Below are 13399 nucleotides of genomic sequence, written 5' to 3' on the forward strand. Positions count from 1 at the left end.
GTTATATAATTACGATCAGTTTTAATGGCAGCTGCCTCACAGCCATTCTAGGTGCTATCTGGCAAAATCTTGCCCAGCCAAGTGCTGATTAGTGAGAGAAAGACAAAGAGGGTGAGAGTTGTGTCTAATCACTTTTACCATTTGGAACAAAAGTTCCTTTGTGTTTATTAGAAACATAGCTTGTGGCTGGAATGAGAAGAGCGCTGTCTACCGGCTCAGTTGCCTCTTGGGTCTCTCTTGAGTTGCTTTTACCCAGAAACTATCCTTGGCAACCAATGGCTAATGCGGGGAAGAAATCGGCTGGCAATTGTGATGGGAAGCTGTTACGATGGAAAACAATTTGGGGATGTGCCACTGATGTGACTATATAGGCTGAAATACGTTCAGTTTCCTATGATGTGGAGTTGGACCAAAGTGCTGTGGGAATCACAGTATTTAAGAAGCCGCCTTCCTCTGAGCTGCACGTTGGTCCAAGTGACACTGCAACGTCCATACAACTTAGTAACAGCTCTACAAATTTCAGGGAGGTTTTTTGGGGTCTGTCAGGAGTTGCCAGAAACTGAACTGGGCCATGAGTAACCTTTGCTGTATCACTGTGCTGTGGCCACAATATCTCCATATTGCCAGCTTGTCTCTCATAACTCCCATTGAAAGCAATTTAGATTTCTCCTAAGTGAACATGAATAGGACTGTCTAATCTTGCATCACCTCATGGGCAGTGCTCTTATACGTGCCTGCTCCTTCGGTGATCTGTTAAAGCCAACTCCTGTTCTCTCCCTGTTTTTTTTTTCCCCAGTTCACTGCTTTGACCAACATCATATCTAGATCTAACAGCACTTTCTCTTCCACCGACTGCTCCAGCCTAGAGATTGAAGCAGGGGGCTTCAAATCGTATTTCAAGCAATACACTCTGTAAATGTAGGTAGGCCAGGAGAAAAATTACATAGATTTATATTTCAATTTAATTAAAATGCAATCAATTAATTACTCTCCATGAATTTTTTTTCAATCAAATTAAAAATGACAATTTGATGGCAATGTACAGAGCTGCACCCAAAGTTTTAGAGGGCTTGGTGAGACCCTGACTCACTGTCCTAGAGCCAGATAAGCCCATCAGGAACAAATGATAGTGGGAGACTACCAAAGGGATATGGGAGGCTTTGGTTATAAGTAGGCTGGAGATGTTATTCTTCAAACCCCTTGCTCTGGAGAAAGGCAGTTCTTCCCAAATGCATCTTCTTCACCCCTTGCTCCAGTGTTTTTTTTCCTCTAGAGTCTCTTGAGAGACAGCAAAGTTCAGCAACCCATAGCTGATTAGTAGCTATAAAAAATCATTAGTAAGTTTTTCTGTGGAATCAGCAGCCGTTCCAGCCAAGTGAAGTTTGCTGAGTCCTCGTCATGAATGATTTGTCCACGGCTCTTTATGTGACACCATTATCTGTACTTCAAAGAAGTGGACCTGTTAAGCAACCCACAATTAACTGGGGCATAACTTTAGGCCTTGAACAAAGTCAATTAAAAGCCAAACTAAACAAACAGAGGGGGCTTCACCAGAAGGGAGGGGGTGGGGTCAATAGACAAGAGATGAAAACACATTCCAAAGGGGAGGGCTTGGCTCCAGAAGGGGCATATTTCTAACCCCTTATGTCTAAGCATGAGAGAAGGTGAAGATGTTTGGACATCAAAAGCCAGTAAGGGGAACTGGCAGAGAGTGTAGCATTTGTGCTATGTGATTAAGCACTGATTAAGTAATCAGTTGATGGAGAGAGAGAGAAAAGGCAGAGAGCTGATGAGAATAGAGTGGAAGAGGTCTGCTCTTCCTTCTTAGATCTGCTCACCATGCAAATCTATGCAAAGTGTTATCCAGGCAGCTGGTGTGACCCAGGCCCCATAGGAGTTCAATGGCCACATGCACTCATGAGATTATTGTAACCCTGGCCTCATCCGCTGACATGCTGTGGCCTCCTACAAGTTTGTTGGCTTGACCTCCTTGTGCCTCGGTCAAACCCAGCTTGAAACCCTAGGCAGGAAGTTCAGAGTGAACAAGCCAGATGCTGATCTCTCTGGGTGTATAGAGAACAGGGGAGGGTAGAAAAAGCCTTTGCAATAGGGGCTGGATAGGACAAGGAAATAGTCTGTAGGTGAGGCAAATGGCCTATTTTGCTGTTAAGAAAAGAATGCAACGTTGGAGTAATACAGCAAGTACCACACTCCAATCTAGTCCAAGTCTCAGGAATGGAAAGATCTCCCTGGAAAATCGCCCTGAAGGCTGATAATTCTAGGACTTACACTCCAAACACATCAGGAGGGTGCCTGGTTGGAAAAGGTTGTCCACATCCTTCCTTTCTGCCTTTTGGTGAACAAGAAAGCCATTCTTATTTTGAAAGGATTCTCTTTGTGGGGCTTCCTTTATCTTTTAATTGCTTGACAGATCATATTTACAGTGTTGTGTTGTACAACTCTTTTATTGTGAGCCATCATCCTTGAGTAGACTTTGATGTTAGATATGTCGATATGGGTGGGTGGAGGGAGGGAGGGAGGGAGGGACAGATGGAGGGATAGGAGGAAGCAGCCACAAAATATCACAATGGGCATGATTCTTTCTTTGGCCTGTGTGCCTTAACCTCCCTGGGAAAGGGAAACTGTCATGAATTCAGTTTCCTCAAAAGACATAAAAAGAACCCTGTCCAGTTAGATCATGAGCCCATCTGTTTGTTTCCAGCATAAGACAAGCAGTTCTTTTTGAGAAGCCAAAAAATTGAGCATTAGGGCTTTTGCTTGTTTTTATTTTGTTGTTGTCATTACTGTTATTATTTCACAGAACAGCCTTTGGCAATCTGGTCTATTTCAGGTGGGTTGGATAATATCTCCTACCAACCAGCTTGGCTAAAGGCTGAGGAGGAGGAGCGAAATACTGATGGTGTGCTATGCTAAGAAAGGCAGCTCAAGAAGAAGGAAATCAGTCTGATACCTCCCCCCAAAAGTACACAAATAAAGTCAACTTAGCCCCAAGTTCTAAGGAAATAAGGATTACTAGATAAAACTAAGCTGTGGTGGTGGTGGTTGTTGTCGTCTTTTCACTGAGTCCAAATTCCAATTTGACCCATTTCTGGCTTGATTTTCTGTTAAAAATCCAACTGGAACTTCACCAGATTGGATCTCAGGGCAGGGTCCTGAAGCTATCTCTTGTATAGTTTCTAATTTAAATCAAGGGGCTTGATTTAAAGTAGAAGCTACACAAGGTGGCCAAGAAAACCAGGAGTCTGGTAGCACCTTTTCTGACTAACAAATTGTATTAAAAGGCATCAGAAAGCTTATGCTTTTAATAAAATTTGTTGGAAGAGGTGCTAACAGACTCCTGTTTGTTTGTTTGTTTGTTTGTTTGTTTTTTGCCACCATAGAGCAATGCAGCTTTTCTCCTACCAGTGGTCACGGGGAACGCATCCCCTTTTTACCATAACAAGGTCCAAATGCACTTACTTGCAGGCCCAGGTTTCTTAAAGAAGACTTTTTTTTTCTTTTGCCTGTCTTGGAACAGTCATAGGAAAAATCCTATGTAGTTTCTAATGTATATCAAGCCCTCCCTGCCTTAATCAGGGCATTATCTGTGGAAAGATGGACGCTTGCTGAACTTAGTTCTGACAGACATGCATACTGTCCAGAATCCTGTGGGAGAAAAAGCAAAGTAATCGGACTGGGACTGCAGACGTCCAGATAGTACCAGCAAGATACAGAAAACTGATTATCTACTGCCCAGAAAAGGTAATCTTAGAAAAATATCCAAATTTACTCCCATTCATGTCCATCCAGATGAACTTCACTTTAATCTTTAGTTCTAAGAAAAGGAGAATAATTTCCGAACATAATTTCCTAAACTTGCATAAAATCTATGTTTTGTTCCTTCCTAATGTAAAAAGCCGCAAAATGTTGTAGCTTTCCTATGTAGAAAGGTTACTCTAACCCAGTGTCTCCCAGCTTTGGCAAGTTCCAGCTGTGTGGGCTTCAACTTCCAGGATTCTCATCAATGTTCTGGGATTTGAAGACTACACACCTGGAAATTGCCAGGCTTGGGAAACCGTGCGCCATTTCCCAGTGGGGTGACCTTCAGGTGTCATGGATTTCAATTCCCAAAATTCTTGGGAGTGTGACCTTTGGGTCCTGGCTGATAGGTAAATGCAACAATTTCTGCAAATTAAAATGTTCCTTTTGATCTGAATGCATGCTTACAAGTGCCTGAAACTATTTTAACATCTGTAATTTGCACATATGGACTGTATACTTTCTGAAAAGTAAAAATAAGGAACATGCTTATATAAGCATGATTTCAGTTCATTACATTGTGGGTTTGAATCCTGCAACGTCCTTGGTAAAATGAGAGCAATGCCTAAATGGTTGGGTAAACGTTTGGCCTGTTGTTATATAGCTTCTATATCTGAGCTGCATAAATCCAGATAACCGCTAGATGGCAACAAAGAGCTAGAGTTTTATTGATCAATTTGCTCTCTTATAGTGGTCATCCAGATTTCTGCAGACCAGATAAGGTAGCCCTAGTTATGATGATAAAGTAGCTGGGTTGATACATCGTGCTATTGCATTGCTTGCTTTAATACTTTTTTTTAAATCAGTTAAAATGGTTGGCTCACATATAATATCAGGCCATCAACCAAGATCTACAAACCACAGAGGCCGGGTTCAAGAACACCCTCAGCTGAAAAGCAAATGAACTACGCTACTCATCTAATTTAACTGAAGTCATTTTCTTTAACTCATAGCTATAAAACCATTGGTTGTATCTTTTCTCCCTTGTGCTGTATACCAGCAAACACACTGTAATCTATTTTATAAGAAATAATGTATGAAGAGCAAGTAGCAGTTGTGGCTGGGAACGCTTTTGTTCAGATCTGCCTGGTGAACCAGTTGTAGCCATTCTTAGAGCAGTAAGCCCTTTGGACAGTCACTCATGACTTAGTCACCTCACAAATTGATTACTGCAATAAGCTATACATGGGCTGCCCTTGAAGTCTACTCTGAAGCTTCATCTTGTCCAGAATGCAGCAGAGGGGGCAATAAAGGACAGGCCATGTTGGCTTCTGGGTGCAATTCAAGGTGCTGGTTATCACATACAATGCCCTTTATGACATTGGCTCTAGCTGTTTGAGGGACTGCCTATCTGAGATAGTTTTAGTGCACTCAGGAGATTGGGCAGAAAGAGCACTCTCCAGGTCCCTCCAATCAAACAATGTCATCTCCTGGATTCTGGGAAATGCACCTTATCTGTTGTGGTACCTGCCCTCTGGAACAGTATTCCCCCAGAGATCTGTATGGCTCCTATGCTCCAACTGTTCTGCAATGTACTGAAAACATGGCTTTGCTCCCAGGCCTTGGTGGAAGGTGGCTGTGGAGCCTCTGTTGGTGTCTTTTGCCATATTAGACTTCTTTTGTTCCAGATGTCCATGTCTTTTTTATTCATTGTTCTTTACCTTCAAAATATAAGCTGCCCAAAGACATTGGATCATCAGACAACTTCTAAATCTGATAGAGGAAGGAGGAGGAGGGAGAGGGGGAGGAGGAATATAGAGATGACTTCTAATTTAAGACATTTTTTGCAAGAGATAAGGCAAATTATGAAGAATATTTTTAGCTGCAATTGTTAACCCTAGAGAACCTTCATATTCAGAGGGACCTGGTGTGGTGTAGTAGTTAAGGACTAAGACTAGGGAGGTTCAAGTTCAAGTTCTTCCTCAGCCATGGAAGCTTACTAGGTGACTTGTGCCAGTCACTCCCTCTCAACTTAACCTACCTCTTGGGACTGTTGATGGGGAGAAATTGGAGGAAGAAGCACAGGTACACTGTCTTGAGCTCACTGTAGGAGGAGAGATGAATTAGCTTATGATAGCCAAAAATCAGGAGTCTACTAGCACCTTTTCCAATTAACAAATTGTACTATAAGGCACACACTTTTGTGAGATGCACACTGTGCATCATCATTTGCACAGAGTGGATGAGGAAAGCAGAAGGGAGGGGAAGACAAGTTGGTTATGCAGATCAGATTCCATGTGAGACAGATCACAAGTACCTTATCAATTAACAATTATATCGTGTTGAAAACCCACTATATTTGTTGAGACCTTTTGAAATAGCCTGAAACCTTTTGATGTGAGTTCAGCAGTCTCAGATTAAATCCTACATCAATTCAGCCACTCCATGCCTCTGAAGAAGTGAGCTGCAGTTGACAAAAATATATGTTTTTTAATAAAATCTGTTAGTCAGAAAGAGTGCTTCCAGACGCCTTCTGATTTTTTACTGTCTTGAGCTCCTGAACAAAGGTAGGATATGAATCAAATAAATCAATTAACGCTGAGAAGCCAAAATGTTTTCTTTGCTAAGATTTAAGGAGTAGGAATGAAAGGGCTCTAAACCATGCCCCATAGGCTAACTCCTGTTGTGCCTCTTTTTCATGGTGGCAGTTGTTCCTCTTATGTTAGCGGTAACGTTTTTCCCTTTATGACCAGGTCACCATGTATTGCTCTTCACACATACATATCTTGAAATGATAGCTTTCACCTCAGAAATCAGTGAGAACAGCACACTGCTGCCAATAAAATAATTCCAGTGGGTTTTGCTAGCTTCCCCATCTCAAGCTATCATCTTACAGTAATAACTGATGAATACGGAGAATAAAATGTTATCAGCGTAACCAATCAACAGATTCTTGAAACCATACAGAACAAGAAAAGGAAAATGTAGGAGGTATTCGTAAGTCTTCTTTACAAAGCAAAGCATTTCCTGTGCTTTCTGCTGATTTATTTTGGAAAGAACAAAACAAAACACAGAGGTAGAAAAATATCTTGAAAAAAACTGATAGCTTTTGAGATGTCCTGCAGTTTTCCTCCTTGACTATCAAACCAATGGTTTACCTAGTTTTTTATGTTTTGCTTTCAGCAAAGAAATAGATATAACAAATATAGTTAAAGATAAAATTTTGGATGTTCACCTGAGCCTATATGGACAGAGAAGTGCCCAGCCTTCCATCACCAGCTTCTCTGGGAGTCAGTGTTTTAAGGTCAACAGAGAGATACAGTGAAATTTCATTTTTTCTGACCCAATTTTGCAAATAAGGATGAGGAAGTTTCACTGATATATACATACACATAGCTACCCTGTCATAATTCATCCCATCTTAAAGTATTCATTTTGATCTTCTTTCATCTGTGTTACTTAAGCCAACCAGAGGTAACTTTAACCAACTACTTCTGCAGAACTAGTAGAATAAATAATATCTGAAGTGAAAATTGCAACCAGATGTCAATTATATGTATGTCTATTACATTCATACAAACATTCCTAGACACACAAGACAATACAGTTAGTTTCTGATTCCCAGTTATGTGTGTGCTGTTTGTGATGGGGTGTGTGTGTTTATGTGCATGTATATGCACATGTACATAAATAAGAAGCATGCACATATTATAAATTACTTGTTAACACATTTACACATTCCTTTAAATAGCTATGTGCAGATACCTCCATGCATTTAGTTTTAGAAGAGTAATTACCACCTTTAAGTATACAGAGCAACTTGGGGAAATGCAATGATTTCTCCTGTGATTATATCTAATTCTTATCCAAAAAGGAGAATGAGAGTTGAAGGCATTGGATGTCCTTGAGAAAATGAAGAGTCAGTAATTTTAAAGTGCAACATTGCAAGTTCTGAATGCATAGCATTTCCAGTTATTTCTGTGTTGATTGGAGTAGATTTTAAACACTGTAAATAAAATAAAAATCTTTTTGAGGATTATAGGGAATTGTATCTAGAAGTCACAAATGATATAAGACCGATAAAACCAATCAGCTTCAATGAATTTATGATCTGCAAGAATCAAATCTGGCTCAAAACTAATAATGTGATAATTAATCATGGGAGTGTTCCTTGATGCTCCATAAATTGAGTTAAGAAAACCTATATATTAAAGTATGGAAGCAAACATACTGGATGCATAAGTGTAGGGAATTACAGTATATCCAATGGTCCATCACAGTAACACACAATTGGCTGAAGATATCCTACCCAATACCTGAAGTGTATCATGTTTACCCACAAATCTGCTCTGGAGGCTTCATAAAGGAAGATAAAGCCATTTTGCATAAACATGAGTAAAACTTTGAATGTAACCATTATCTCTTTTTGGATGGTGCACATACTGTACATGTTGCAGTAGGCACCACTGCATAACAGATACTTCCTCTTATCTTCAACTCTTTTTCAGTGTTTTTTTAAGACTTGGATTAAATCTTTTTTGGTACTTATATTAAACATGATTAACTTTTCAAAAACATATATTTTACTATTTATTTAGGATACTTTTAAATGAACAGTGTATATTGATTATGCTATAAAAGCAACTATAATCAAAAACCAACCTTTGGCACCTAGTGATTACATGGACACATCCATGGGGCTTTTCTACTTCCAGACTAGCCTACAGTTCTTGAATTCCCCAGTAGTCCCCCATCCAAGTACTAACCAGGCCTGACTTCCTTAATTTTTGGAGCTCAGACAAGTTAGACCAATTATTTCTACCTAAGCAACTGTATTCAAGCTTCTATCTAGCTGGTTCAGTCTGGTTGATGAAAACCAGTTGTTAATCTTTTTCTGTACTTCCTGGGCTCCTTCCTGAAGGGTCTTTGCACTGAACCCCTGCACCCATTTCAGGCAGCCCTCAGACTGGGCCTCCTGTGCCCCTTCTATTCTTTGCAGGAGGACACCTGGAGATGAAAGGTCAGTGGTCTCTACATCTTGGAATAATCATACTGATTCAATTGCAGAAGAGCTTTCTGTCCTTTATAGTGAAGTGGGGAGGGAGAGGAACACTGTAGCCTGCCTTCTGTGCTTGGGGGTGGGGGAGAGAATGGGAGCAGGCTTACTTTGTTTTATAAGGCATGTGTGTGCACGTTTAGGCAAAGCATGAGATAAGGGATGGGGGTAGAGAGAAGCTGGAACAGGTTGTTGCCTAATTTAGAAAACACCCCTGGCTGTATTCTGTACTGGTGCCAAGAAAACTACATAGACATGTCCATGAAGTTATCATGAGTCAAGTATGACCTGAAGGAAACTTGACTTGAACCAGCTAAGGCTCAGTCTTCTACTCTGGAGAAAAGCCAGTTGAACACAATGAGACAGATATCTGAGGCAATAAGTATAAAGTTGCCCAGGAAATGCTGCAGCAGAGGGAGGTTGATTTTTGACAGCTTATATGATCAGACTGAGCACATTTCATTTAAGCAAACCATCCAAAATAACTTTCAAAGCTTTTTACAAAAGCCAATGCAGAGAGATTGTTTTACATTAGAAAATGAGAAAAAAAATATTCTCATTTCCTGTATTCAGTGATGTGTGTCAAATGTTTGGATGTGTGATAAGAAAAATGATGAGGATGAGCAATGCCAATAACCCATCTGGATTATTGGGTTCAATAGCATCACTTGTGTTCTGTAGTAACTGTATCTTGCACTAAGCCTTTGGAACAGGACAATCTGTAAATCACAATAAGTATATAGCTAATAATTTAATTGCTTTTAGAGAGGGTGGAATGAGCAACCTTATTTCAAAGCCTCTGGCTATTTGTACAGTTCTCATATTATGTTTGTGTATGCATGAAAGAATGTGTCCTTTCCTGGGATTCTTGTTGGGCAGACTAGGAAACTATTCTTACTGAAGCAGCAGTAGATGTTCTATAGCAAGAGGTATAAGGTTCTTTCTGACATTCAGACTTGATACTGCTATTTGCATTCCTTTAAAAGGACCATTTTAGTTCCTTTTCTTCCTCAACAGTGTGTTGAATTGCTCAAGGAATTTGGGGAAACTCTAATCCCTGTTGGCCCAGTATCTAATTAGCAACCTAGGCTACTTGACAAGGGGAGGAAGTTTAAGGGAAAAAACAGGCTTCCTCACAGCCTAGTGATCCAAAAAGGTGGCATGTGGCTGAAGCTGGGAAGAGATTTTAGCCACAGGCATGAATGGGCTCACCCCTCAAATTTTGTGTTTCTCACAGCAATAGAATGCCATATGTAAAATAGTTAAGGCAAGTTGCCAATACTTAAGCCTGACTTACAGCTTAGATATGATGATGGATATCAGGCAGATGCTGGGATGACCAAGGGACAGACTGAGTCATATCAAGATGGCTGAGGTGGATCCATTGATTTGTTGCTCTTCAGGTTTTACTCAGCAGGCATGCTGGACACTCAGGAGGTGGAGGCCAGCTTTCCAGTGAAGGGTCCTCTTGCCCCATGCCACACCCAACTTTCTGCTTTTTGCAGTCTATAGACTTTGAGCTATGCTTTGTCCTAAAACCTGGTTCTTATTCTTTTCTATTACCCTTTTCTCCTCCTTCCATATTTGTGTAGACCAGTGTTTCCCAACCTCAGCAACTTAAGATGTGTAGAATTCTGGGAGTTCTAGTCCACACATCTTAAAGTTGTTGAGGTTGGAAAACACTGGTGTAGACTTTTATTTATGTAAGATAAATAAAATGGCTCATATTGTACTGAAGACCTAACAAAGAGGAAACAATATTTTCGATAAATGAGACACAAATATCCCACTGGTGATAGTTTTAATTATTTTTTTTTTAAGTTAGCATTTAAGGAAAAAGTGTATGCCTTTGAATAAAATGTGTTAGGCTGAAAAGGTGCTACCAGACTCTTTCTGAGTTTTTGCCATCATAAACTGACATGGCTGTCCTCCTTCAAGGAAAGGAAGAGGTACTAATATTGTGCCAAATAAAAACAAAAATAAAAATTGACCACACTTGGGTACTATGCATCTAGATAGGAAGAAGGGGCATTTGCTGCTGCTTCTCAGGCAACAGAAGTCCTCAGTCATTTCTTCTGGCAATATATTTCTACCATTATCCTGAATGATTCACAGGAGTCTGGCCATAACATCTTAATGGCTGCATAATTCACAATTGGGGGCATCACTCATTTTGAAAGATAGTAAAAATGCAACAGCTTAATTTTCCCACAGTATAAGGTCATGGCTCTGAAGCAGCAGCTCTTTATTGTGAAATTTCTGCAGATTCTACTGAAAGGAGGTGGCTGGAAGAAGGGTCTTTTTGTTTTAATTTGCTTTTGGAGTCCCCCCCCCCTCCATTTAATCCAGCCTCTGAAAAAGGAGATGGAGATTCTGTCTCCTTCACCTACTTCAACAGTTGCTATCTATCAGTCATAATTATAAGGCAGGGCTTGCCTTCAAAGCACCACAATCCATTTATGTTGTGGGCTTTTTTCCCCTAACTTCTAACAATTCCTATTTACATTCAGTCAAACAGATTTCTTCCAGATCTTCTGAGTTACACACAAACACACTCATATATACACACACATACACACACAAACACACACAATAGAACACAAGCTGCCATATACTAGCCTGTCTGCCTGTTAAAGGAAATACTTTTTACTTTTTACTTGTTTCTCTTTTCTATTCTTGGGTTTGGGCTGAGGCTGTGCAGAGATCCGGATTCAAAGAGCAAAAGGCAGTTTGAAGCGCACATGGGTGCTCAGTAATCTGTTGGGAACACATTAAACTTAATGTGTCCTTTCCTGGGATTCTTGTGGGGCAAACCAGGGAACTATGTAGCCTTTTAAATATGCTTCTAATGGGTGCAAGGTGCTCACAACATGCCCTCCAATTCATATTTTACTCTTCAAAACTGGCTGTCTGTACAGCCTTAGTTTGTAGTCATTTGCATAGGAATTCAGTGTTTGATTCTCAGTATTTGCAAAGCCATTCAACTACTCATCTTTAAGATTTTAATACCTGATGATCAAGAAGGTCCAAATCATACAGAAGAGGACATTAGTGGGATCGATCCATACAAGCAGCAGTTCCTCATTCTTACACGCTTTTCAGCACACAGAAGTCTGATGAAGTGTGGCCTGAAATGACCATCTGAAGGGGTAGAGAGGGAAAGACAAAACAAGTACCAGCATTTCAAGAGTGGAAATGCAACTGAAGTTTTGGGTGGAAGGAAAGCCTCAGTGAAGTGTGATGCTCAACTGGAGGAACTGGAACACAAAGTAAAAGAAAATGTAGGAAAATGCTCCTAATTTGTTGCCACAGCCTATTAAAAGAAGCTGTAACCCCAACTGAATTATTTGGAACTAGCCAGAACAAAGCATTTGAGGGAACAGCCTTTGCAAGATCCAAGGGAAAATGGAACATGACGACTGAAGATGAGCTAAGCAGCCTTTTAGCTTTTTCCATCTGTTCTTTTAGCTTTTCCATCCAAAAGTTCTTTGACTCTGCACAGAGCTTTTAATAATTGCCTTTATAGCATTTTGCATTAAAAAAAAAAGCAATGGTGTAATAGAAGAGTGGCACATCCAATCCCAGACAGGGCGTCAGATCTTCAGTAAATGGAATGTACTGGAAAGAGCAAAGAAAGTAATGGTAGGCCTGGAAAAAAAATTAGAAGATTAAGGTAGCTGCTAGCAAGCTGACTTAGAAGGACCAAAGAGACTAGGTGACTACTGGTGACCATCAATTGCCCCCAAAGGATTGTTCATCAGCTCCTGGGTTATAACTCAGACATGCAGCAGACTGAAATGTCTACAGATAGAGAATGCCATTTTTAAAATCCTCTAAACAAGTCAGGCTAACATTCACTTTATGTAAGACACAATTCAGAACCATGCATATTGATTTCTGGTTTCTGAAATACGTTATTGATAATATTTTGTATAATACATACTTATAATTAAGAAATCTTATCTCTCCACCTCCATACATAGAGTTTTAAATGGCCCAGTACATTCTGCTGCACTGGGATTCTACCACCCTTTTTTGCATCCTGACATACTACACTACAGACTACACACTATCAATTCTTGATAGCCTGGTAATATGTGGAGAATCCAGAAAAAGAATGGCAAGAGGTATCTAACATGTGCAACTTGTACATTATACAAAAGAAGAAATGACCCTTGCAAAAAAAATAGCCCCAGAATGAGATTTCTAGGCTCAGTGGTTACTAGAAAAATCTCCTTTTCATCCTTTCTTTGTTTCTTAGTATTTACATTTCTGGGACTAAGGCCAAGACTCATCAGCAAGGATGTAACATCCTATATACTGAAAGAACTCTAGTAACAGACGACATTGCATATCATCTGCAGATTAACTAAGACACGATGGACCAAATTTCATGGAATTACACCAGGGAGTTCAAAACTCATCCTATCCCTGCCAAACTTTCCTTCAGAAGTGTAGTCTTTTGCTTGCAGTGCTGTGACTAAAGTCAAACATACAGTCCCAGTGGACTTTGATCGTGTTTCCCAAGATCTTGGATAATTTGCTTATTCCCCCTGTTTAATCTATATAAGATAGTCTTATTAC

This window comes from Candoia aspera, chromosome 1, assembly GCF_035149785.1.
Source record: "Candoia aspera isolate rCanAsp1 chromosome 1, rCanAsp1.hap2, whole genome shotgun sequence".
Lineage (NCBI taxonomy): Eukaryota > Metazoa > Chordata > Lepidosauria > Squamata > Boidae > Candoia > Candoia aspera.